Below are 27,339 nucleotides of genomic sequence, written 5' to 3' on the forward strand. Positions count from 1 at the left end.
ATACAAGTCCTGATAGGGTGTGGACATACCCTGAGAGCTTGGGAATGAGCATGAGGAGCAGGTGGGATAATGTGGGCTCTAGTTCTGGTCTCATTCAGTACCTTCAGCTGTATCATTTCCGCAGCTCTTGCTGTGCACATATTGTGGCAGCGTATGAGTTGTCTGCACCCTTTTCTGTTGGCAGCAGTCACTATGATCACTTCAGAAAAAGCAGCCTCCAGAGGAGGCACCTTTCAGAAATCTCTCACTCCTCCTTTTTCTCCAACATGTCTTGGGCGCTTAAACGTCATTGATTCAGACTCCAGACTTCAAATGACATGGTCCCTTCAAAAAACTGGTCGCAACCTCCAGTGTCACATAAGCACTTCTCAAAGCCATAACCCCGCTGGGGTGCCCATCAGCTGGAGCTCCCCTCTGCAGCTTCCCACCACCCTCCCTCCAGGAGGAGCTACGAGTCCAAGACAGAGACTTCCCTCTTGCCCAGGGACAAGGTTTCAAAGAGGCAGATGGAGCCTCCCCTACCCACACATTAAACTGAAAAGCAAACTTTTAACACCAAAAAAAAAACCCCAACGGGTGGGGGGGGGATCTGAAATTCTTTGTAGATTATGACTTTTCCATGGCAACAGGCTTGAGAAACAGGAGGGCTGGGGAGGGGGGCGAGGAGAGGGAGAGGGAGGGAAAGGAAGGCAGAGAGCAGAGGAGGGAGCGAGCAGCACTGGTACATTGCCATGGAAACCCTCTTGCATCGGCAACCAACTGCCAAAGTCAGTCAGGATCCCAGAAATGTGCTTGGAGGGGGGCCCGGGAGGGGCTGGGGGGTGAGAGCCATCACCTGGCCAGCCCCAAGGGTACCCCATCCCCACAAACCCCAGCCCTGCTCCTCTCCCCCTTCCCCACCAGCTATGACACTCCTGGTGCCCTCACCTCTGCCAGACAGAGCCAAATTTGGCCCAGCTGAAGAGTGGGAGGAAATACGGATCGGCAAACGAAACAACCGAGGCGGGCGGGAAGGAGCGAGGCAGAGAGGGATAATTTTTCTGATAGCCGTTGGTTGGCTTTCCACCTTTCTGGATCAATTTGGACCATGCAGATGTATTTGTTTTCACACCCCAGATGGCTGTAGAAAGAGGATGTCACTCCTAATCAGTGAAATCGAGATGGAAATGTTACTTCCCTGCAAACTGAGCTACTGAGGCAAGAAGAAGGGCTGTGTCTGACTAAAAGTTGCCAGGTCCACAATTGCATAGGGCCACATCCCTTTCACTGTGTCTGTCCCACTCGATACAGCAAATGTCCCAACCTATCTCTAAGACATGACAGATGCCACCATGTTGCGGCCAAGTGAAAAATTAGAGGAGATTCTGCTAATGGAAATGAAGCACACTGTGAAAATGAGTTAATACTGCCTTCTAACTCTCTTCTGCAATACTCAGAGGGCAGGCAGCTCAGTGAGATGAACGATCAGCCATTCACACCCCTTTGCACGCTGTATTTCATCAGAAGCCTTTTGCTGCCATAAGAAGCAGTCAAAGATAGATTTTGGAAAAAGAACTTAAAAAGGACTGGCAACTTCTGTGAACCCTTGCTAGTATTTATAGTTGTACCCCTAGGATGGTAAGGGATGGATGAGTCGTTTCAGGCTGCAGACGGCTGCAGACGGCAGGAAGGAATTGACTCCTACTCCAACCACACAACTGGCTAAGCAAATTGTGGAGGAAGATTCCCTTCTCCTGAAGCATCTGTTATCACCCATCTGATTGCACAATGAATTAGTAGTATGAGGACAGGCTGCTGTGAGGGTGGGGGAAGAGGGAGAGAAAGATTGCAAATCAGACAGTTATAAAGCAAGGAGATGCCAGTTTACACTTTGTCACAGGAAAGGACATGGACCAAACAAAAGGGCCTGGTTTGTATACTTTTAAGCTATGTGTTTGGATTACTACTGATAGTATAGCACCAATGGAGTACTTTAACTTTCAATGCAACAGCAGCTTGGTTTTCCCACATATCTTTCAGAGCAGGGGATCCCCAAGTGCTCTGCACTCTGACCATTCAGCTCTCTCAATCATCTGTGCTGATGAAATAAAGCAGCCAGCCCGCACTGACAATGCTACAGCAGAAGCAAAATCCTTACCCCTGTGCTCCATGCACAGAGCCCAACCACAGCTCTGCTGGACCACCAAGTGATTCATCTGCACTGCTCTGCTTATTACTGAGATTGGAGTCAGGCCACCAGACCACTTCTAAGGTACTCTCACCACTAGTCATGTTACCTGGGATAAAGGGAACGAGCACAGACAGCGGCAGAATTTTTCCCAGCTTTCCTGATGAGGGAAGAGCAGCTGACTGACTTCCTAGGTGTCTGATACAAGGCTACCACAATGATGCCTTCATGAGCTCAGCATCAGGGTGAAAATTGTCCATATTGGCCCAGGCTCCTACCTGGACTGTTGGTGGGACCTGAAACCAGTCTGGATTTTGGAGGAAGAAAAAGGAAATTATAATAATGACCTGTTATGGACTTAAGTAGTAAACTGGTCAATGTGGAAAAGAGTCAGCACAGGATTATTTTTTTCACATGGACTGAGCTTGGACAGCAACCAAAAAATCGAGTCCAACTCAGTGCTGATTTCCAGATCTATATTGAGAAGATCCTGGAAAGCCTGTTCAGTGGGGAGCAAACAGGTTAGCTCACAAGGGATGTTTCTATTCAGGCTGGGCCCATTTAAAAGCTTGAAGTAAGGTGATGAGTGTCATTCTGTAGGCCAATATGAGGGATGATACAGGGGTAACGCAGGAGGCCCATATGAGTCCAAGTTTGGGTCATACCTAGCTGTGAGATGTGGTCTGATTCGGAGCCTGGACAAGGTACCATGCCCCATGGGCAGGAGAAAGCTGCGAGGGCTCCCTCTCTGCCCTAATTCTGACCCACTAGTTGAGACAACACTGTTATCCCTACCCAAAGGACACAAGTTCCCTTCTCCAGTAAAGCTGCATCTTCGACTTCATCAAAGGTGAGGGCAGTACCCAAAGGATACTGCTCTCCTGAGAGGACAGTTCTCAGCCCAGAGCCCTTCACTGTGCATACAGCAACTAACCATGCACCAATAAAAGGAGCTAATCCCACATATTTTCTTCCTGACCTCACCATCACAATTACTCTTCAGGAGTACTCTGCAACACAGGATGCACAAGTCAAAAGGGGAAAGAACTATTTCTTGTGGCCCAAAGTCTGGTTCCAGAGACCTTCTACTTCTGAGCTCAGCAGGGGCTCCCAGCCAGCCCACCTCCAGTTATTTACTGATCAGAGACAGTACCGAACAGGAGCCTGCCCCTGGAAGCTGGACTCCTATGGGCTACTTTGTGCCTGGCACTGAACTTTTCTTATCCCTGTATCCCCTGTGCCTGCATCTGCCTTCACAGAAATGGACAGGCTATTAGATATGGACTCGTATCACTTACAAGAGCTTTGCTGGCCCATCTGTGAAATTGCTCTCTGTCTCTTGAAGGCGTGCACAAGAGACGTTCTCTTCCCCCCCTCCTCATCCTCCATTGACGGATCGGGTCTGTCAGCTTGTCAGCTCTCATTGGGCACTGTTTGACATCAGTCCACATCGGGGCAGTGAAAATCTGTTTGCCGTCAGCTCTTCCAATAGCTCCTGCAGAAGACGGCAGGCTGACCCACTCCAAAATACTCTGCCTCAGCTGGCTACAAAACGGCCACGGATGATAGTGGTGTTAGAAAACAGCTTGAGTCAGGGTGGTAATGCTACAGGTTTCTTCAGGGTCTGTTGGGCAGGGCAGGGGGAAGGCTGAGAGCTGGAATGGGGACCTCATGGCTCCTGGATCCCACACATAGACATTGCCATCAAGACCAGTAGCCGGTGACTGGAGAAGAGGAATTTTGCGTGGTGGAGGTTGTGCAGGGACGCAGCTCGGTGGTGTGGGCCCTGGAATAATGTTCTGAGCATCCCTGGCCTCTCAAGTTGCAAATGTCATCTGTCAATCCCAGGCTCAGTCCTTCCAGAGCAGTTCTGATAGGGGTAGCTGAGAAGGGACATCAGAGGCTAGTTAGGCCTGCAGTGCCTCCAGAAGGTCAATTGCCATGGTACATCAAGTAGCCAGTCATTCAAAATAGGGTTTCTTGGCCCTGCTTTCTTAATGTCTAAAAAAATTACACTGTTTGATATCCCTGAAAATCCTTCTCAGCGTCTGTATAGAAAGCCAGAATCAAGACTATTGTGGCTATCACAGTGTCTTGGAAGGAAAATATTAAATGAATAGGAACACTGAAGTTGCTATCATGACCCCCTCCTCTCCGATTCATTTTATTCTGACATACGAAAAACCATGCGAGAATAGCATGGGTTTCTAGGAAGGAGCTGAGGTGCTATGATGGGCAGTTCAGAGACTAAGAAGACTGAGTGCAGTACACAGAGATTCTCAAAGGGAACCATTTTGACAGGGAAAGAGGGAACTATGCTGAAAAATTCACGTATGGGTCCAGTTTCAGCCTTGCAGTTCCACTTCCAGCTGCAAGCCCTCATTTAACAAACACTCACTCTGAAAACGTAAAGACTTTGACCCCAGTTGGCATTGCAGCCCTTGATTGGCAAAACACTTCTACAGATGAGCTCTTCAAATTGTAATTTTGTGCTCTCCTGCAAAGTAAGATTTGTTTAGGCCGTGAAAGGAGAAACACTTGATTGGATTTCTGTGCCTAGACAACAAGATTCCAGATACTGTCCAGTCCCACCACGCCATGCACTGTGAGACAAGCAAATAAAAACACACTTCAGGAAAAAAATATCACTGCAGCAAACACGATTTTTAGAGTTATAGAGAAATTCAGATTAGAAGGGACCTCTAGAGGTGACCTGGTACAGCCCTCCACTCAAAGGAGGGCCAGCTTAGGTCATTTTTTCACATCCATTTTGCAATGAAATAACCAAACCTCGAACTATGATCATTAACTTACTTGTCACCTATTGTTTCATGTCACAGTCACCCATTCTTACACACCTGCACGACACATAGAGTTTTTTAGCCCCACCTTCAAACAAGTGTGAACAGAAGCAAAAGGTCTTTCCAGTTACTCTAACAAATAGCACAATAAAAAACAAATAAACAAAACCACTAAATCACCCTGCAGTCAGGTATGATGGGTAAAGAGTAGGAAGGAGGCTGGACCAAGAAAGGAAAGAGCGAAGGGCAAAAAACATGACTGTAGAAAGGGGTGGATGGAGCGGCGGAGTGTTGCGGCAAGGGGAACCTCTGGATCTGTTTTAGCAGTAGTAAGGAACATTAAAAACCTCACAGGCAAGGTTTAGTTTTTCTGAGTTTCCCAGCCCAGTACTTCAGAGCCAATGCGTATGGACAGTTGAGGTAAGTAGCCACGTTTTAGCTACTGAAGGGACCCTCGTTGCTTCCAGAGCCTTCTTCCCACAGAGCCTCAGTGGGTGCCAGCTGCCCATTGGGGTCCCTGACCACAATATCTGCTCTCCCACCACTTCAGTCAGGAGCTACCCTAGGTGTAGGTAGAGGGACCCATGGCAGAAATGGCTCAGGTGCACAGCTATAAGGGTGAAAGAAAGCCGATTATGACATTGGAGAGGGAGCTGCAGTTCCCTTCCTTGCACCAGGACACACAGTAGAAAACAAAGGGGGATGAGAGTCCCAGCGCGAGCGGTGAGCATATGGCCAGGCTGAGTCACTTAAAGATGAGCCTGTTCTCCACCTCACAGCCCTGCCCTGTGCATCAGTTTCATCATTATCTATGACAATGGTGACAGAGGATTCCCACCCTGGAACAGAGCTATGAAAGCATCTGCAACTCCCTCCCATCACTGCCCAAATGAACTTCTTCCTGTCTCTGCAGAACTGATGCATGAGCCTTTATTGCTCCTATCAAGCCCTGTGTAATAGCTGGGTCTAGTCCTATTCAGAAAGCTGGCTAATGCATTCTGGTATCTTTTTAAGCTATGTGCCATAATATTCCCTTAAAGCAGCTATTTCCATACTTTAATTAGGCATCGTATTTTTAAGTCTTCTCCTTTTAGCCTTTTCCCTTTCATGCATTTTACATTTGCTGTATCTTAACCCTAGGAAATACTATTTGTTCTTGGACTATTGAAGAAGGTACAGGAGGGTCAAGCAAGGAAGTCTCAAGAAATTAGTACTGAGATGGAAGAAATATAAGCAAACTCTCAAAGATAAAGGTGGAGGCAGCTGAAGGACTGGGAAATACTTGTGAAAGAAACACCACCTTGAAAGCGCCCTGCAAAAGGCATCATCATGGGGTGGGGGAGAAATAGGTGAGAGAAAGGATGCATCTCTTGGTGCATGCTCTGGTCAGTGCCACTTGGCAGGGACACATTTTCCCACTGCACCCATGGCAGTCCTGGGCTAGGCTTGGCAGAGGTGCCTCCTTGCCAGTTCCCTTTAATAACAGGGCCTGCTTACCCATGAATTTTTGGGAGGTTCTTCTAGGGTCAACAGTATGGCAGCTGACTACCTGAAGGAATTTACTATAAACCACAAACCTGGAGAGTTTGCTTTTTACTCCTACCTCCCAGTCATTGCTGATGATGTTGAATAAAAGGAGCTGGGGTGGGGTGGGAGAGGGCTGTGAGCCCCCATGCACAATGCAGGGTACCCCAGCTCTGACTGGCTCTTCAGGGGTGTGCAGCATGCCTGAAGAGCCAGCTTGCTATTTCAGATGAGAGCTTCAGGCAACAGTAAGCCTTGCAGCGAAGGGCTCGGCACTCACTTGGGACTAAAAACAGAGCACTTCTTATTAAGCAGGCTGATGTAAAGCCCAGAGCAGGGGGGCAGGGGGATGATGTGCGAAGGGAGGACATGTGATATTCATTCAGTAAAAGAAAACCAACAGCTAAAGAATGCGCAAGGTTAATATCAGCTGCTTTTCCTGCCCTAGAGCCTCTTGGTGCTTGGAAACCCAATTGCATGGGGTGTTTTCTTCACACACACACACACACACACACACACCAGAAACATGCACCACACACCCCATCAGTCTCAGCCTCCCACAGTTGGAAAGAGGAGCAGATATCCAAACCATAGACTAAAGAGAAGAGCTCTGCAGGAAGGAGTGCTTAACTCGGAGCAGGACTGGTCCTAGCCCAGAAATCATCACACCCTCCAGCTCCAGAGCTGGGGGCAGCTTTCCTGATGCCAGCCATCTCCAGCCCCCGAGCAAGCACGCAGCCACTCGCTGCAAACTGGAGAGGAGCCACAGTCCCCGTGGGAAGCACATGCAGGGTGGGAACACCCACATCTTCCCCATATCTCTCTCTCTTCATTACTCCCCCTCTAACCTTCCAGCTTTCCCACTCTCTCTCAGTGCTAGAGGCTCTCCCACTACAACAACCTCCATGATCCAAGAGACTGAGGGCGGCACAGCCTCTAGGTCCCATGCTCCAGCACAGCAACCTCACCCACGGCAAGGGCCAAAAGGAGAACTCTCTCCAGGTCAGGACAGCTGCTAATCCCCAGCCTCCGTCCTGTGTAGCTCTGGGTCTGGTCACTGCCGGTCCTTTGGCTCCAGCATGCATGCTCAGAGCTATCCCCACTGCTTTTGCCTGGTTTATACTCCAGTTTCCAGATGCTTCTCACCATAAATTAGTCCTGCTCTGCTTTCCCCTCCCCCAGGGCACAGTGCAGCCTCTTTGCATGGTGGTACCTGGTGCAGAATCCCAGGATCACTGCTAACCACATTTGAAAAAGAGAATCAATGGGGGTAACAAGAAAGTCCATTTTAGCTTCAAGTGACAGCCAGAGAGAGCTAACGAAGACAAAGCAGCAAGGGTGGCAAAGACAGATGGACAGACAAGGAAGATGGCACAAAATTTATATTTTCTACTACCCAGATGTAAATGGATTTGTTGCCCTGTAGCAATTTACAATAGCTGGAAACTGGTCCACAAAGCCCTGGAGGGAATTAGGATGCTGTAGTGTCCCAGAGAGCTGAAAAGGTGGATTCAGTGCTGAGCTATTGCTCACTAGGAGTCCTTCTAGATTCACAGCCCAGTCAAAATACTGGTCTCAGTATTTTCTTCACACCATGACCAGGAGGACAGAATAAATCTGCTCCACTGACCACCTTCCTCCCCCCACCTGACTTAGCCGCACGCATAACAAACTAATAATTCAGTCATGCATATTCACCACGCTCTCACTGCAGCCCACATGCTCACCCACCTGCTGCCAGAATAGGCACCCCCCCATTGCCAGAGTCGGTCAGGCGTGTTTCTTCTCCCACTCACACAGTCCCACTCAGCTCCTTCCATACCCCGACTCTGTCTGCCTTTAACAATTATCTCCAGCTCTGGGAAGGAGCACTGCAGATTTGCATCCCAGCCTTCCCTCTAACTGCTCATTCGTTGCATCACAGAACATGCTCTGAGCTGGAATGAAATTTCGCCCTTTGCATATCTTTACTTATTTACACTTGCTGCCCGTGCTGGTTGCCTAAGGGATGGGAAGGAGGCAGGAGGGTATTAACAAGCTCTTTAACATGATACTTGTTAGAAATAGAATAGCTGCTGCTATCTGCATCACTGTCTTTCGCTTGAGTGAAAATCAGGCAATGGACCCACTCAGGACTCCAGTCCTGGCTATTTTTCTATGCCCACATGGTGCTACATGGCACACCAGGAGTTGGTGCTCAGCTGCTGGCCGATCATTTCTGAAAGCTAGTGCTCACACACTAGGCTCAAGTTTTACAAGGTGTGAGATGGAAAGTGGCTTCAGACACTTCAGAGCCCAAGAGAAGGTGATGCTCTTGTGGAGACAGAGCCTTTTACAATTCACATCCATTCTTCCACATCATTATTCACAGGCCTCCGGATGCACATGTCCTCTGCTCTTTCCACTGCCTTCCTCAAGTCAGTCACCAAGATCTTCCTTTCCCCTCCAGAGAGCCCACTAGTTAAACCCAGTAGTTAAAGCACAGGGACCTCAAGTCCTAAATGCCTGACTGTTCAGATAAGGATGTCAACCAAGGTCCCCTGGGAAGGCCCCTTAAATTTGAAGTTGTCATGTATACTGATACAGAAGAATTTCTCTAAATCCTTTCTTCTGAAGTAATTTCATATCACAGAAAATACTTAGATCTTCTTTGAAGCCTGAGTCTGTGGTATCCAAGCAGAATACCCTCACAGTGGGGTATAGTGCCAGCCCCAGCCTGCTAAGGATAGATGTAACTGTACTGATAATGAAATACGTGTGCCACCCCTACAGTGGTTGCTCCGTAAGGTCACGGAAGTACCAAGTAGGATTTCTTCCCTAATCCAAGCATTTTGTGTGTATAAATGATACCAGTCAGTGGGACCAAATAAATCTTTTCTCCCACAAGCTCTTCCATCCTTCTCCACTGGAATGTAGCCCAGGCCACTCAGGAATGTGACCAAAAAAAAAAAAAAGCTCCAACTCTTTTTCCCTGGATGCTGGTTCATAACTGTCGTGCTGAGGAACCAGGACTACATCCTTTCACTTATGCCAGGTCACTGAGTTCCCCTCTTCACTGCTAAAGCCATAGAGCCAGGTTTTCTCTCAGCTATGCAGGTAAACTGCCATGACTCCACTCAGTTTTCCTCTGCTGCCCAGTTCTTCTGCGGCATTCAGTCTTCCTCATTTTGGACACTCTCGTGTTACAGATTTATACCACGATAATTAAGGGTAGAGCCTGAGTCTGTCTCCACTAAGGCAGGTTTGCTGTAAAAGTGTACAGGGAACTGTACTTCACGGGGCAAGTAGATTCTGTGTCCCTAAAGGATCCCACCTGAGACAGAAATTGTGCTTCCAATTCATCTGATTGCTATAGTTAAATGTTCATACCACTCCATTACACACATCTTAATTAATCTGCTGATTGTTCCCATACTCTCCCAGATTAGGATATCCTCTCCTAGAAAACATTAGCTTATTAACCCCAGTCACTCCTCCTAAAGTAGTCCCAGAACAGAACATTGCCTACCCACTAAATGCCAAGGTATTCATAATGTTCTGATTTACCAAGAGGCATTGCAAAATCTCTCAGAAGTATTTGAGTGGAGGAATAACACACAGGCTTTTTCAGAAGCATCATTAAAACCAGACAAACCTTTCAATCCATTTAGCGAAGTGCCTGAAGGTTGCCTTTTCAGAGAGGGGAAACAGAAGTAAATACAGGCACGCTGAAATTGAATACATGCAGTGCCACAGGCACCAGCCCTCTTGCACATCATTTGAGATGCTGATGTTTTTTCCTGTTTCCTCTTTTTCTTCAATCTATACTCAGTATATTTCAGGCTCGTGTGAGGAGGCATCATAATAGCCCTGGAGATTTTTATTTATCCCTGAGAAAGGTATAAAGTGGGCAGCAGCCGGGGAAGTTCCCTCCGCTGTCTGCTGAATGCCAGCTGGAAAGGATCACTTACCTGCCAGGAGAAGGCAGCTCATAATTCAGCCCCGCTCAAGCCCTTGCCCTTTCTGCTGCGGACAACTCACAGGAACTATCTGAGAAGGGGACTGGCTTAGGACAGGGATAATGTCAGCTCTGAACGAGACTGAGATACCTTGTTCATCTCACAAGTCCCACCACATTGCCATTAGTAGGCAGGAATATTTAGTCAATGCTAGCGGTGAGGTTCAAGGCTGTGCTACCCCTTCCCCAGAGCCACAGGGCTTCTGTTTCCAAAATCCCCTCTCAGAGCAGAGAATGCCTGTCCTGGAGTCCACAGAAGTGATGCTTTCAACTGGGCTTTCTCCAAGGAGAGGCCAAGGGAGGATGCACCAAGTATCAGAAGACGATTGGCTGTTAAAACAAATTGCCAAATCTCTCTCAGCATCCTGACCCCAAACTTGTCCCCTCTTCCAGTCTCCCACACTGTGTAGCACATAGCCAGAGCTCTCAGCTGGAGCCTGTAACCCCACTGTGCCACTGGGCTCCTAGAGGTTTTGTTCAAAAAGTGAGGAAAACCAGTAACTCTGGCACTGTTTTCTTCTCGTCAAGGCTTCCCATGTCTGGGTACGATTCATGAACTGCATGGGTTAACGCGCTTTGGTGAAGGCAGGACTGCCAAATACAGCCCTGTAGCTGAACACCCATGGCTGAAGTAAGGAGGGAAGGAGAGAAGGAGAAGAAAGAGAAAGATGGCCTGTGGAGGACTGGATTTTTTCCACTCTTTTGCTTGTTTGTTCTAACTGCTTGGCTGGTTGGTTTTAGTTCCACGCTGGGGACTGGCACTGATTTTCTTTCATTGTGTGACATGCATTTTTAAATGAGTATTAAAGGTGCTGAAAGCCTGGGGTAGGCACTTCTTTTTTTAAGAAACCTTGTTTTTAATTCAAACTGAAATACAACAAATTGTTCCTCTGCTTGCTTACTGAGCCCCAGGTTTAAGCCCCTGCAAGGACATGTTCAGCCAGTGAGCAGACCTTCCTTGACCTCCTAAAAATGCTCCAGGAAGCCCACAGACAGAGGTGAGATCTGCATTGCTGGGGCTGGTACCGCTGTCTCTTCAGGCTGCCCTCTGCTTCCTACCATAAAGCCTTCCTTACAGACTCCTCTAGCTACGCCCAATTTTATCTTTCAGATTGAAATTTTCCATATCAGATGCTTATCCCACATTTGATATTTGAGGAAAACTGAAGGAAAAGTAGTCCGTCCATTTCCAAAAACCGGCTAGAGGAAAGAAGCTATTTTACCAACATTAAGAAAAAAATAGTGACCTTTTCAAAAAGCTCCAGCAAGTTCTCTGCTTTCAAGGGACTTGAGTTTTGATGAGAGGGGAAAGAAAAGGTTCCTTTCGTGTCACATGCTGATTTTTGCCATACTTGTGAAAACCTAGACAGGTCATAAGCCTTTGGAAAAACTGCAATTTACACTTGTTCAACAGAGACTTAGGAAGGTCTACCTGTGGACCAGGGAAGCAAGAGAAGGAGGACTGCACCTCTTGGGTTTGCATCTCCCCTGATCCTGCCTGCTCCCCACACACAGGGATAGCTGGAAGAGGAGGCTGGCTAATTCCAAAGTAGTGGGAAAGAGCCAGGAAGGTTTACAGGATACATTGAGTTGGGACATTGGGAGAAGTATGGGGCTGAAATGCTGCATGGGAGAAGAAAACTGGGAGGTGTGACACCTGGATCATTTGGGCAAAGAGACTGGGACTTGCTGGGGCTAAGGGGAGGGGATGACAGATGGGACAAGGAGTGAGAATGTGAGATAAGTGGAAATGGATGAAAACAAGGGGCACAGAGTCCGGAAGTGGAAGATGGATTTTTCTAGACCCAGGGTCTAGAGCTTAGATGAGACATCTGTGAGGCAGATCTTAGCTTTGCTAGGTAAGAACCAGACTGGGACAAGGAGCCAGAAGGGCAGAAGAGACGAGGCAAGGTGAAGGAGACAAAAAAAAAAAAAAAAAAGAAATCAGTGGTGGAGAGAAAAGCTGAAAAGTCTGTGGCCTCTAAACCATGCACTTTGCCAAAGTCTGGGCTTATTCATTACACAAAGTCAAGCACTGCAAAATGGGGAAACGTCAGCATTACAGTTGTTCAAGCAACCTGAATGCAGCCCTTTTTGCATAACCACTATGAATCAGTCCTGAATGACATAATCAACGACAATTTTTCTTGCAGGACCCCTCTCTCATTCAGTGCACCAGATGGATTGAACTGGGAATCAAACTTAGCTGTTTGGAAAGTGGGCAGTAATCAAGGGAGAGGCAGAGAATGGCTGGGATAAACAAAATTATATGGCTAAGCCAACTGAAAGTTGTACTGCAAGGCTGGATTCGTCCCTACCTCTGCACAAGGGTCATGGTGATGCCAGTAAAACCTCTTAAACCAGACTCTTTGCAAGTGGTCATTAAATCTGTGCGCCTCTTTTTCTGGATGCCTGACAAAAGCTGGACAAACCCTCTGGCTCCCTTTTTGGTGTGGTGGCAATTCCAAACAAAAATAAGTACTGTATTGAGAGCCCAATTTTGGCAAAACAGTAAGTATAAAGTTTTGACTTTGTTGAAACAAAACATATAGTTCAGCCCACCCTCTTTTGAATCTGAACATTTTCAAACATCATTTTTGAATAAAAGGAAGAGACGTATTGAAATGATAATCTAATTTGAATAAGAAATTAAATGTTTCACCTAAAATATATCGAAAGAAATAAATCAAATTAAAATTTAAAAAGGGAAACAGTTTAGAGACTGTTTTCTTTTTCTCCTGGGTTCAAGATGATTTCTGTAAAACAAACAATTAAACAGGATAAAAACAAACAGCCCATATAACTTGCATGTCACCAAGTCTCCATTTTTGCATTTTAAAAAACCAAATCAATGAAAAATGGTGTTCAGTCCTAGTTAAGATTTGGCGGGGGGGGCAATTCGAGGAATTGCTGAGTTGAAGTCAAAGAGAAATTTGCTCTGAACACAGAAAGTGTTCTGAAATGATCAGTACTTTGAATAACGAGATTCTAGGTGTCTCAGATGGGCCATGAAAAATTAATAGACATTTTTGACCTTAATCTTGCTGCACCTCAGTTCTCCACCTATACAATGGATTTACATAAAGCAGCTTGAGTCCTCTCATCTCACAGGAGTAGGGTGAAAATCCATGAACTTCATGATGTACTGAGACACTGCCCTAAGGTGTGCCACAGATAACACCTTGAGACAAAGAATCCTCTCTTCTCAGCAGCCTGTGAAAGCAGGCACAATACAAAGCTTAAGGCTACACATTAAACCAGGTGAAGAAAATAAAATACCGTATCACTGCTCAGTCAGAAAATGTCACCCATCCTGCATATGGAAGCAGGCAGGGGTCCTGTGTTGAAAGATAGTATGCAGTCTTGAAACCACTGCTCTATAATGCATAGACACAAGAGTGCCAAATTAAGATGCAGCCTTAATTCTGGCATTTTCTTCCATTTGAAGTGCTTGCCTTTGCAACCTAAATAATATTCATCTGACACAGTTGTGTGTACGTAATACATGAAAGGCTCTTGGCTCGGGGGCCTTGGACTTCACAGAACATTGCAGCAGTCCCCCTGAGTTTTCCTCCCTGGTTATTTTGCTTCTAGCTCATACCAGTTTTGCAGCACTGTATTAGAGCCTGTCTTTTCCTGTCTCCCTCCTTTATCACACGCCCTTCCTCAGACCTGCTTTCTCACCTCCAGCCACCCACCCAGCCAGCTCCCCTGCGTTTACTTTCATTGCTGCATTGTTAATTATTTGCTTGGGCAATCATGATTGTAGAACTCCAGGCACAGACAGAGGTCTCACTACGTTAGATATAAAGCAGCAGATACAATACTTAGAGGTTTCCTCATTTCAGGGCAGAATTGCAATAGTGTGAGCATTGCCTTTCTGCATCCTTCCCAGATCTGTTCCATGCTGCAGAGGTCCCTGCCTCCATCACTTGCTCCTTTGCGACCCTCCACACAGTAACTGTACTGGTGGGAGGCAGAAAGAATATCCTTGACTCATCACACCCGTCTCCGCTTGCAGTTGTCAGGCTCCTTCTAGCCCCAGATTCCCTAACATTTGCACTGCTATCCAGCTTCTGTGGTCTTGTAGTCTTTATCCATATCTCTTTACCTGAACAGAAGCTGAACCATCCCCTACTTCTCACCTGAAGAAGACAAAAACTCTGGAAACTTCTGCTGGGGTAAAACCCCCTTCAGAGAACTTCTGGTATGGTTTTGTTCATCCTGCAAAATGTGCCTAAAGCCTTATGTAAAGGCCATGCAGGCCACACGTTTGAAACAAATGAAAAAAAGGCACCATATTAGGGTGGGAGTAGGGGTTGGTGTTTAAAAAAATTCTATGCGCAGGGAAAAATAATTTGGAAATCATCAAAAAGGAACTACTTAAAAAAAAAACTACTTTAGGCTGTTTTAATTTTGAACTTTTTTTTCTACTAAGAATATGTTTCAGAAGTTGAAAAGATCAAAACAATACAAAAAGGCCAACCCAGTCCAAAATGTGGATAATCCCCTTCTCCCTGGCATCATGACACCAGTCAGTGCAAGATGCTTCCTTCACTGACATCCCTTGTCCTGTCCTGTTGTAAATTACTGTCCTTTTTCTTACTCCCTATCTCCCTTCCTCCCTCTCTCCTGGCTCTCTCCTCTGGCTCTCCCTGGTGAACAGTGAGCCACAAGAAGTATTCCTGGGCTAGAAATTAACATATTAATGAAGAAAGAGCCTTGAAGAAGGATTGAGAGATGTGGAGAAAACAGAGAGATGAGGCAGGCAGAACAAAATAACAAAGGGAAGATATAATGAAGAAGGGACACAGAGCCAAAGCACAAAGGGAGAAAAAAACCTGCCTTTCTCAGGAACTTGTGCTACTTCAAACACTTCCATGGGAAGAAAAGATGAAAGAAAGAAAAGAAAGGGGGTGGGGAAAATGGGGTGGTTCTTCTGTTTTAAACCAAGATTTAATATTTCTGTAGAAAAGAATCACCGATTGAGGGAAGGATGAGAAAGACGGAGGATGGGAGCAAAGGAAGGACACAGAGACACACAAAGGGGACATGACTGGTAACAAGAGCAGTTGGTTCATCCCTGGCTGTTTGCAAATCACCATGAGCGTGGAGGCATGGATATGTCAGTGCAATCTTAGGGCTTTGCCTATGGGTTATTGCCTCCCTGCAATCCTCCTATTTTCTCCTTCCACAATGTACTCCTGCAAGCCTGCCCCAAAATTATGTTGAAAAAGGAGAAATGTCAATTAGCAAAGACTACTGTTGATCTGGCAAGCTCACAAGAGTCCCACTCCCAACCCCTCTCAGCGCTCTCTCAGGCAAACAGTGGGAAACCCATTAGGATCAGTGGGTTGAGGAGGAAGTCAAAAAATTATTAGTTCAAACATCTAAGTACTTGTTCAATCATCAGTTCGTCTACTTGACTACCCACCATTTATATCCGTGGTTAGATGCACTGCAGAAGAACATATTCTGAATACTGCAGAAGAATATAGTCTAAATTTGCTCTTGCACGCACTGGCCAGAACAAGCCCACCACTCCCATGCCTGCTAACAAGACAAGAGGGCAAAAAATTGATTCCTGGTCTGAAGAAGGAACATAAAGAAACAGCATCTTAGTGGTGAGCACAGACAGCAGACATTGCAACACAACACAGACAGCACAACACAGCAGACATTGCAAAACCAAGAGACGTAAGGACTTGACTAGGAAAACAAGCTTTTTGGCATAGGTCTACATCAGTAAAGGTGTGAGCTGTTACCAGAGAGCCATTCCTGTAAAACAGACCTCCCTCAGTTTATTGCCATCTTTCACAGTCCCACCAACATGTGCCACCGCAGAAGAACTTGTTCCATAGCTTCCTGGTGGTACCAAACCAGCTCCTTGGCACCTCACCAGAGTACTACTATGCTGAGAGCAGCCTCAACACCCTGAGTGCTGAGGGCTTGCGGTCTTCTGCAGCACCCTCCTGGAGGCATAACGATTAAGTAAATAGCCACAGGCACAACAGCGTTTGTCTCCTCGACCAGCCCCACATCTCCCTTCTTCTATAATGGTGAGGGGAGAAGGACCGAGGACCATTTCTCACTCAGCCATCTCCAAATGAGACCCCTAGGTGCTACCACACAGCTTTCTTTTCTGAGGCTTAAAAAAACTTCCAGCATGACCCTCTGTCACAAATATGACAAATTTATATGGCTGCTTTCCCTTGACTTCTCAGGCGACAACAGAAGGCTGCGGGAATTCACTGGCATAGGAGTCCCCGTTGCCTGGCTTCAGCAGAACGGCCACAGCCAAGGTCACAGCATCCATACAGCTCTCCAGCTTTCAGCGCTGCTGTTCTGACTTGTGGCAACTGAAAAGGTAAGCTACAAACCACATGGAGGAATAAAGGTCAGTGCCACCTACAGCTCTCCCGCTTGGGTAACCAGCTGTGTGCCGAGCTCGGCAGTAGCCTGCACGCCCTTCACAGCGAGTACCGTAAAACCAAGCCTAGTGGTGCTTTATATTTCCCCAAGTGCTCCTCCTTCCGCACCGCATCCCCACACTCCTTTGCTGTCTTTCTGTCAGTGCCTTTCTCTGGGGACCTGCTTCCATGCTGTCGACTGATGGCTGTAACGAAGGTTTCAGAGCTGCCGCAGCTGAGCACCGAGACGTAGGATCCCTCCTCTGGGCTTTGTGAGAATCCAGAAGTGGGTAGCAAAAAGGGAGGCAACCAGCAACAGCACAAACCAGCCTGATCCCCAGTGGAAGGTCGTGGATGCCTCTCACCCAAGCAGCTCTCCACTCCCCTGCGGCTAATCCTACCCCTGAATGACTACATACCCTCCATACTGGCTTAAATGGCACTTCCAGTGCCACCCACTGCTCGGAGTGCCATGCTCTTCTCATTTGGCTCCCTCGCTCTGCCAAACTTTCTTGTTAAGCAATTTCACGGAACTATAATAAACTATCCCAAATCAATTTCACAGCAGTGCTAAGCTTATGCCTTCATCAATTCAAACTTGAGCTTTCCATGAAAAATTGCTTGGAGAAAAAAGTACAAATCAGTAAATTAAGTAAACTTCTCACTCTAACCAGTCAAACTGGGGCCTTTCCCAGAACTAGCATCTTTCCACTGCCACCACAGAAACTGTGACTTGGCACCATCTCCAAGGTGCTTGTTTCATCTGACCAGTAGTCTCACATTGGCAAAAAGCAAGACCTTCTCCTCCTCACAGCTACATTAAAACCAAAATAGATCTGCAAGTAGAGCTCCCCCAGTATCTCAACTACATGTCTGCAAGGAAAGAGAAGGAAAAGGAAACTGAGATGAAGGCAGCAGAACATGCAGAACTCTGAAAGATCGGTCCTGCTGCACCTCCTGGATCTGGGCAAGTCAAATGCTGGAAAGCCCAGCATCCCACACTCCCCCCCAGAACAGCTATTTGACACAAATAAATACTGGGCATACTGAACAGCAGTTGCTAGATGTTCAGATTTATTCAGAGGCTGTAAGTGTCTGTACTGTGCGCCTCAAAGTCTTCACAGTCCCTCGGTGATGTTGGAGAGCATTTCATCATGGCTTAAGCACCAGCTCTTCTAAGCTTTCACCATGCCACACATCACCACTCAGATGCAGAAGGGCAGCATCAGCATCTTTGAGAAGAGGGTGGAAAGCATTTCTTGCAGCAGTCTGTGTTTGAGATACCTCATGTCACTCACAGGGCTTAATCTGCCAGTGACACATTATTTTAAAGGGGAAGAAAGTGACGAAAAACATCCTTTTGGGGGGACCATCTTTTATTTATGGCATCTATTACTCATGTGGCTGCATTCTCCCAGAGCTCCATTGCAGTCAACCCTTTTGCTCCCCATCCAGTTCTGGTTATGACTTGTCTATACCCAGCAGCAGGTACACAGCAGCCTTGTCGGACATCTCCCTCTTCCCAGAGCTGAGTTTCCAGGGAAAATAAGCAGATAATCAGTATAGAATCAAGGTACATCTGCCCAAAACATGTCGTGGTCTTGTGATGAAGGAGGTCTCTGAAAGCAGATATCATCTGGTGAAGTCTGCACACTGGAAAAGCTGCCAACCTCCTTCGTGAAACCACTTCTGGAACTGCTGGCTGTCTGCTTCACACAGGCACACAAGAGGCACGTGTGGCACTGCTGCTAATCTCTTGCACTTATTAAACAGCCCCAATGTCTTGGTGAAAATCCACCTCTAGCAATTTCATTCTGGCAGCTGAAATTCCTCATGCACCTCTAGTGAGGTGCGGTATTCATCTCTGCTTCATACCATGTGCTGTTAAACAGTTGCTCTATTTCACCCCAGAGATGGCTGAATTTTAGCGGTGAATTAAGCCATCCCTTTCTACTTTGTAAAGTGCTTTGGAATTGCAGATAAAAGATACTACAGCCTGTCATAAATAAATGTAAGATGCTGACACTGCTACTGGAGGTAGCCATCTTGCTGAAAAATGATTTCATTTGTGACACTAATAATACAGGAAAGAACGCTGGGCAAGACACTGAAAACTCATTTCCATCTCGTTTTAATACAGCTTCAAAAACCAGCAAAAAAGTCAGCGTCAAGTCAGCATTTGTGCATTTTTAACCACTGTCAGGCCACAGAGATTCATGGGTTTTCAGTCCAGTGTGGCAGTTCTCTTCCACCCTGGCCACACCATCAGTGGGCGAACTCTTCATCTGATTACCTGCCATCTCGCCAGACCCTCAACGAAGACCAACCCTAAGTTCACAAAATCTGCTTTTCAAGCATTTCTCATGGTGCATTACTGCAGAGGGGAGCTCTAATCACCTTACAGTCTTTACTCAGTCAAGACAGGTGTGGAGACCTATTCAGTGTGATATAGCAAGCTCAGAAATCTCTCCACAGGGGTGGAAAAGAGCTTTCTTTGTAGGAAGACAGCTGGCAGCATTCAGTCTGATTGATCATTTCAAGGGCACTATGGTTAGATTTTAATATTCATTTTATATTAAGGTGCTTGCAGGCTTGAGTAGGGACATTTTTATTACTTAAACCAGGAGAGAATACGCTGCGGGAATGATAGAGCAGGTAGTGGACTGGACAAGCTCACGGGTCTCTGCCATTCCTATCTTCTTTGTTACTATTCACTCACATTTAAGCATTTTAAATACCGCATTTCTAGATTATCTTCATTCAAATACTTCAAGAAATATAGTGCACAGTGAATGTACAATACAAAAAAAATGACACTAAGGTAACATATACCACCTTCAAATGTTCATATTTATTCAAAATTAAATTTTCTAACCTTAACAAAGCAGGAATCCCTTGTCTAACACTGCAAAGCGATTTTTCAAGTTTGAAGTGAAGCTAGCTTTGAGTTATTTGTCCACACCAACAGAAACCCCACTGCTGGATAATTGTTTGAAAGCAGAACAAATGCATTCATTTCACACTCTCATAATTCAAAATTGGATGAACAGGTTTTTTGCTCAGATTTTTCCAAAATGTTCACCTTTGGACTGAGAACGAAAATAAAATTTGCAACATGAAACAAAATGTACTTTAAAAATTATAGCTACTTGAAAACAGCCCAGTGGAGAGGTCTGTGAGCTGCAGAGGGAGGTCTGGATTTTGCACAGGTAACAGGTGTTCAAAGCCACAGTTTGGTTTGGTCCCTTCGAGATAAGTATTCAGCTGCCCCACAGGTATGCAGATCCCCATTTTCCCAAAATTTGGGTGCAAGACTCAAGTACACCCTTAAAGCAATGATTTTGAGAGGAATTTCATGAGCAGTATCTAGTTAGGAGTGCTCTAAGCCTCGATTCAGCAACACACTTAACCATGAGTTTCGCTTGAAACACGCACAACGATTTCTTAGACGAAGCATACACTGAACGGCAGGTGCCTCTGGAGGGGAACAGACCAGCTGTTTGACAGGGCTCAGCTCCATCACACAAGGGTGTAGGACAGAAAGGGGAAAAGAATATCCCATCGAAAGTTACACCGCAGGAATGGCATTAAGCCTGCAGAATGTAACACATATATCTTGTCCCGGATGCACCAGGGTTAACATCTCCACTCTCTGCCAAGAAAGGCCATCTGATTTTTTTTTTTTTTCTTCCCCTTTTATTCATGAATTTCTGTCAACGGTGAACGCTGTCGCGGTCCCCTCCCCACCCCGGGGAGGGAGCCACTAGGCGGCGAGCTGGGCTGGTGTCTTGTCAAACTGCAAACCCAAATTGCATCAGAGAAGAGAAGAGAAAGCTGCTCCAGAGTTGCACAGGGAGCCATAGCAACGCGGCAGTTCCTATTTTTAAAAACTTGAAAGATAGTAAGAACATTAAGTCTGAGGGGAGGAAAAAAAAAAAATAAATACCCACGTTTCTATCAGAAAGAAAAAAAAATGCACGTGTTCCTTACAGGCTCTAGTGATGAAACCACATATGGCTAATCATTGATTTGCAGGTGTGCAAATCAGAAAATATCCACAGACCCATCAAGCCAGTCCCTGAAGGAAAGAGGCTATTTCTCACCTTCCCTCCGCTGATCTCCTAAAGCAGGTTTTCAAATTCCCTGGGGCACTTCAAAACCCACAGGACCCCAACTGCCTTTTGTGATCAGGGGAAGATGCCACTGTAGCTGACGCTAAATCATAGCCAGAGCTGGGTTTGCGGTTTCGCACTGCTTCCTTCAGCTCCACCACAGAGGAAGGATTTTGATTCGCTTTTCATGAAGAGCAGAGAGAGCCTGAATGCACAAGTTAAAGCATATTGTCACCAGCAAGTGAAGTTGCCACGGTATTAGCACTAATTGGACTTGGCTGCAGAGCAGGAGATGTCTCAGAGGGCTGGAAGCAGAACATGGACATTTTCCCATCTGGAAACTGATGGCGCATACCAAAATTCATTCCCAGTTGGTGGATTTTGGAGGCCTTTATGAAAGGGTCTGTCCTCTAATCAAAAGATAACCCTTGCCAAAAATCTATCACTTCACTTGAACCCTCCCATCCTATTTTAATTGCAAAGAGGATGAAAAATCCAGCTGTCCACACAGAACAAGTGCCTCCTCTCCCCCTCAGACAAAGCCCTGCTCTGCAGGATCAAGGCATCCTGTGGTGCCTGCTGAGGAACAAATATTTTGCTGTCTCCCCATCGTATACTCCCTTTGAGAAGCTAGGGGTCTGCAGTATCCTAGCAGTGTACCAAGCTGGTTTGATGTTAGACCTTCCCCTGCAAGGCCGTTGTGCCTCCTACTGCCCAGGCAGCGCTGCTTAAGGGCTGCACAAAGCAAGAAGGACACCCAGGCACAGCTTGTGCCCTTCTGCATTGGGCACTCTTAGCAGCCCGCACACATGGGGGAAGTTTGGGTCAAGAGCACGTTACAAAGCTGCCCTCAGCATCCCCCTTCAAGGGACAGAAAAAAAGGAGCGAGACGAAGCCAACACTGCCCTTGAGATGTGGTGGCACATAGATAAATGCTCCCCCCACCCACTGCTCACCTCCTGGGCAGGCGGTGTGACTAACCGGTAGCCTCAGGGTAATGAACCCAGTGCCTTTCACCAGTACTGAACCACCACGGGCAGGAAGCAAGGCACGCAAGGCAAATGAAATGCAACACGAAATGCAAGGCGGGGAGGGAAAAAAAAGAAAGCGATGGCAGTATGCAAGCTGCAGAGAGTGAGGCGATGTACAACAACGGATGTGGGGAAGCAGAGAGACCCCGACGGAGGCGGGAGGTGCAGGCCAGCCCTGGCCTCCAGCTGCTGCTGGAGCAGTGACAGGAACAAGCAGATTTCAGCAGCAGGGATCTCTAATCTGTCAGCAGCGCTCATGCCACGTGCTGCCAGCTAGTACCAGCCTGATGGCAGCCGGACACACCAACCAGTGGGAACATAACAAGCTGCTAACAAGACACTGGCTTAAAGGCTCCAAAAGGTCAGAAGTTACATATGCTCCCTCACCCTCCAAGTTTCTGAAAAGGGCAATTTCTGCATCCATGGGAACATGCCATTTATACCTTCTCTCTGCTCCTCCCTAGAGTTAAGAATCAAGTCCCAGCACTGCACGTCCCACTGCTGGAGCAGTGCTGGGTTTAAGGGCTGGAGCAGGGCTTTCCAGCTGGTAGATGCGGCCCCACCAAAGCCAGTGAGACCTCAGTGCTGGCCAGTGCTCCTGTCTCTTAGCATGAGGTTAACTCAACAGCCCTATGAATGGAGAAAGGGCAACACAAATGGTCCTTTCTGCGTTCCTGCTCTCAACTCCCTTGCTGAGCTGTGTGAAGGTGTGCGGCTCACTCGGCTGGGAGACAACGCACAGTGGCTCCATGGCAGTACCTGCAAATGACATATGATGATCCCTGTGTCTGACGTGGCAGGCGACAGCTGCCATGACTGCAGAGGAGAGGGCAGGAGGGTGGGTTGGGAAAGGCCCAGGAAACAAGGGAAGGTGCTGCCTGGGCACTGTCCTTGGCACGGACCTGAGGAAAGCAGGTCCAGGATGCGACTGGCAGGGTGCTGCTCCCAGGTATCAGGGTGGCACAACACCCTGAAGGGGCACTGCACCTTTCCAGGGATACATATAGTCCCTATGGTCTTGAGTCTCCAGAGAAGCAATATATTTGTACAATCCTATTGCAAGTACTTTCTCTGCTCACTGACACACTGTTCAGCTGCCTAAGCCCCAGCAATTCCTAGTTTCCACTAGGGGAATGCGGCCACGTGAGAACAGAGCTTGCCCTGGCTGTTCCAGGGAAAATAGTTTCCAACCATTCATCAAGGGCTCTTTTGCATTTCTTAACTGATTGGCATAGAAAGCTCCAGACGAAAGTTAGTATTTCCCCCAAAGTGGAAGTATCATGTCCAAACAATGCACCGAGCTAGCTTGCCAGCTGTTTTCCTATTTGAGGAATCTGAGGTGCAGAATTGAACCTACCTTTGTTCCCCTCTTAATGTATTTCTTTGCAAAGGCAGTATAATTCCACATTTGTATTTTCATTCCAAAGCAAATGCTTCACTGCACTTTTTATTAAAATGAAATCTGGTGTGTGCAGCCTGGTGTTAAATGAGAGACTATTAAAGCCAATCAGTGGAGAACTCATTAGTAACCCTACAACAACAAACTAGTAGTTATGGCCCAGCATTCACAAGCAGCCATGACAACCAGTAGGAAGAACCCAGGTCTCACTGAAGGCTATAATAAAAATACCGCTTATGTAGCCCAACAACTGTGAATATCGATACATAACAGCTGAGCTTTTATTCCTCAAATATGTGCCAGAAATCATATTCTTTTCTCATGACTCATCCCCGAATTCCACTCCCAAGAATGCTCCTGTCATTTAGTTATTTCTTCCCATTTTAAAAATGTAATGAGAAGCACCAATCCCGAGCTCAAGGAAATCTGTCCCATCAATTAAAATAACGAAATAAGCAGAATGCTGCCTATAAACACATCCACCTCTGCCCACTCACTCCTCAGCAGCCATGGTGAAGGGAGAATAGATGAGCTTTGCAGAATGCCTAGAAGGTTAGTAACTCTCCTTGGAAGGGCCAAGAGGGAAGAACTCCACATCTGAGCATCTCTCCAGAGGAAAACCCTGTCAGAAACTCCTTCCCAACCTCTGTAATCTTCTCATCCAGTAGAAGGGAGCAGAGGGCACAGTGGTTTGCTGGATGCCCAGGAGAAGACCGGCCATTGAGATAACTATTAACTTGGTAGACTAGAATATTCCAACCAGATTTCTTTCTGGGACAATGAACAGGTAATTATTACAAACAAAACGAGAATTAAAGAGTGTAATTGAACTGGAAAACAGCGTTTGGATATTTGGACTCCAAATGATCACCTAAGCCTATTATCAGCATAAATTGAGATAAATCCCTCACTAGAGGAAAACTTCCTCAAGAATCATTCAAAAAGAAAACTAAGAATTCTTGTAGAACAAACCTTTCTTAAAGTATCATTTTCCTACTAGTTAGTGGAGTTATCTCACTAGAGGGCTTATTTCTAGGACAAAATCTGCAATGTTCAATGGTCATGACCATACTTCTGCAGTTCCAGCCTAACACAAAGGAGAATCAGTTTCAAGACAAACAAGAAACAGTTGCTATGAGACCATTATTAATATGAGAAGATGCAGACCAAACACCTACATTGGCAAGAAATGGCATTTAGATAACAGTCCGTCTTGTTTCTTTTTGTGCTTGCAGCCATACTTCAAACAAAACTTTGTTTGCACAAGCACTTGCAAAACCGAACAAGAGTGTCAAAGTAAGAAGAGGGAAAGACATGAAGAAACTGAGCTTTCTTTCTAAATCTGAGCAACATTCAGTTCATTTCCTCCTTACTCCATTATACACCCAGATCAACCACCAACTGAGACCACACTGAGCAAGACCATTTGATTTTAGCTGCATTCAGAACTACTGCACTTTCAGAAAGAAAAAAAAAGTAAGAACTGGTCAGAGTTCAAAGGCAGATCTTGGGAAATGACTAATTCACAGTCTTAGTGTATAATGTGCCCCAGCTGAACTAAATTACACATTTTTTTAGTTGGATGTGTCACTCTCCGAAGAATAAAATGAGAAAATTCCTTTACCACACTGCCTCCCAGCTATGGATTTGAAGCAAATTGGACCACTTTGGATTAGCTTCAAGAGTTTCTGAAACACCAGCTACATGGTGATGTATTATCTGAGGTCACATACACTTTGCAGTCTCCCCAGACATCAAGCCCACATACATACATTTCTCTATTCTGTGTAGGCATGCGGAGGGGGAACTGTAAGTTGCAGATGGCTGAATATAGTATTGCCGGGTCCGGGGCAGGACTAAAATTAGTTTTCCAGAACCTTCAGTCCAGCCCAAAGAGAGCCAGACCATGTCCTAGACATGCAGGTATTGCTGCTGCCTGCTGTGCACAATGCACAAGTGCTGTGGGATCTTAGTAGGTGGAGGGGGTTAGGGAAGGTATGAAGCAGCCAAGCCTGCAGAATCTGTAATACCCCAGACAGACAAAGCATTTCAGGAGAGGTTTAAAGCTTAGCACGCAGTAAATTCCAGCGAGTTCAATGGGACTTGAAGGTACGAACACAGATTACAGCCATTAATCTCTGTGGATTTTGGTTCAGTGAGGTGAACTCATATCTTCATGTCTGCTTCTCTCCACTTCTTCTCCCTCTCCTCTACCTTTCCTCCTGCCCAGACTCCAGGCTGTGAGGCTGAGCTTGAGGCTATCACATTTCTATTGAACCTTTGGATTTGTAAAAGCAATGGCTTACTTCAGATTCCACTAGCTTTTACACATCAAAAGGTGTCCACAAGTAATGTCACTTAAACAGAAAACCAAGCAGCCAACTCACTGAAGTCACACTTTTTAATCACCTCACTTGGAAGTACAGACAGGGTGCAAACATTTGGGGGGTCAGAACCCCAGGCTGGCAGAGCATAGGCCAGCGCTGTGTGAGGCGCAAAGTGAATATTTGCACTGTGGTCACAGAAGCAACTGCAACACGGTGTAATTATTTCTGAGCTAGCTCAGGTGCCTGCAGCAATCTAGGCAGTGGCAGAACGGAGCTTGGCATGGACTAATTGACTCTGCTTCTCAGCAAGACTGATGTCAGTACCCAAACTAAGTTGCGTATATGTACACGTATCTGCAATCATTCCTGTGAATGCTGTACCCAAAGCAGACAAGGGAGAAGGAACAGCATGATTTGGGCCATGAAGGTGAGAAGAAAGCTAATATCTTCAAAAGTGACAAGAACTGCTTTCATGGGGGGTGCCCAGGCTTCAGGGCATATCTACACTGCACAACAGTACTGTCATATCTAGAGACTCAAGAGTCTCTGAGGCTGGCGACTTCTATACAACACAAAGTGCTATGCAGAGAGATTATGTTGGGTCCTCGAAGCAGTGTAGCTATATGGGTATGATGTTATGCACAGGATAATACAGTGTCAACAGAACTAATTAGCAGAAGGTCTCTGCAGAATGCTGCATCACATAGCAGGGGACAACATTTTGTTTTCTCGATAACTGAAAAGACACAATACAGCTCCCCCCAGTAATCCCTATTCATTTGGAAAGGTAGAGCAACAGCCTGCCTTGATATTACTTCTGATAACTTTGTATATATTGAATATCATTTCCCTGCTTAATCATTCCAGGGATGACTCAAAAAAGCAGCAGAAAACATTCCTTACCCCTAGCCTAGCTGGGAAGGAAACTGATAAAAGCTTTGGGCACCTTTGGTGGTTCCAAGACTTGCAGACAGCAAAAAGCCAGTATGGGGAAGAGGAAGTAAAGGCGCTAAGACCTGGTAATATGCCAATGGATCATAGAGACAAAGAACAAATAGCAGATAGCATTAGGGATAATATAATGGGTCAAAGAATAGAATTTTCTTTCAGTCCCCATCTTTCAGGCAAAGCAAAATCTGCTTTCTTGTTCACCAGTGGCTCTATCTGCTAAGTACAGTTGATAGCGCGGGGTCACAGCACACAAACCAATCCATCACATTTACACTGTTCCATGATTCATCATGACAAATGAACAAAGATGCTGAGCTCTGTGTGGCCACCTCTCCCAATGGCTACTGCCTGGTTTCCCCTTGTCCTACCACAACAGGACCAACCTGCCCAAGGATTTTATATGTAAAACACTGGAGAATGACAGCTGAGCAGGTCAGGGGACATCTGGCTAATTGCAGATACCACCTCCCCCAGCTCTTCCCGTGTCTAATTATCTGGGTTGCTTAGCGACACACTAAAACTCCAGCTGGGACAAAAAGGAAGATGTAGTAATCAGAATGCTGTTCTAGAGGTTGTTCCACCACAGGCTTCCTCTATGACTTTAAACAGGCATCTTCCTC

At 46.3% G+C, this 27,339-nt stretch overlaps 1 protein-coding gene across 1 annotated transcript in view; it reads right to left on the reverse strand.

Moving 5' to 3' along the window:
- The window catches only part of GRIN2B (glutamate ionotropic receptor NMDA type subunit 2B), a 168,235-nt gene that overhangs the window by 88,977 nt on the left and 51,919 nt on the right, over positions 1-27,339 (reverse strand). The gene's annotated exons all lie outside the window — the stretch shown is intronic.

Source organism: Mycteria americana, chromosome 1 (genome assembly GCF_035582795.1).
Source record: "Mycteria americana isolate JAX WOST 10 ecotype Jacksonville Zoo and Gardens chromosome 1, USCA_MyAme_1.0, whole genome shotgun sequence".
Classification (NCBI taxonomy): domain Eukaryota; kingdom Metazoa; phylum Chordata; class Aves; order Ciconiiformes; family Ciconiidae; genus Mycteria; species Mycteria americana.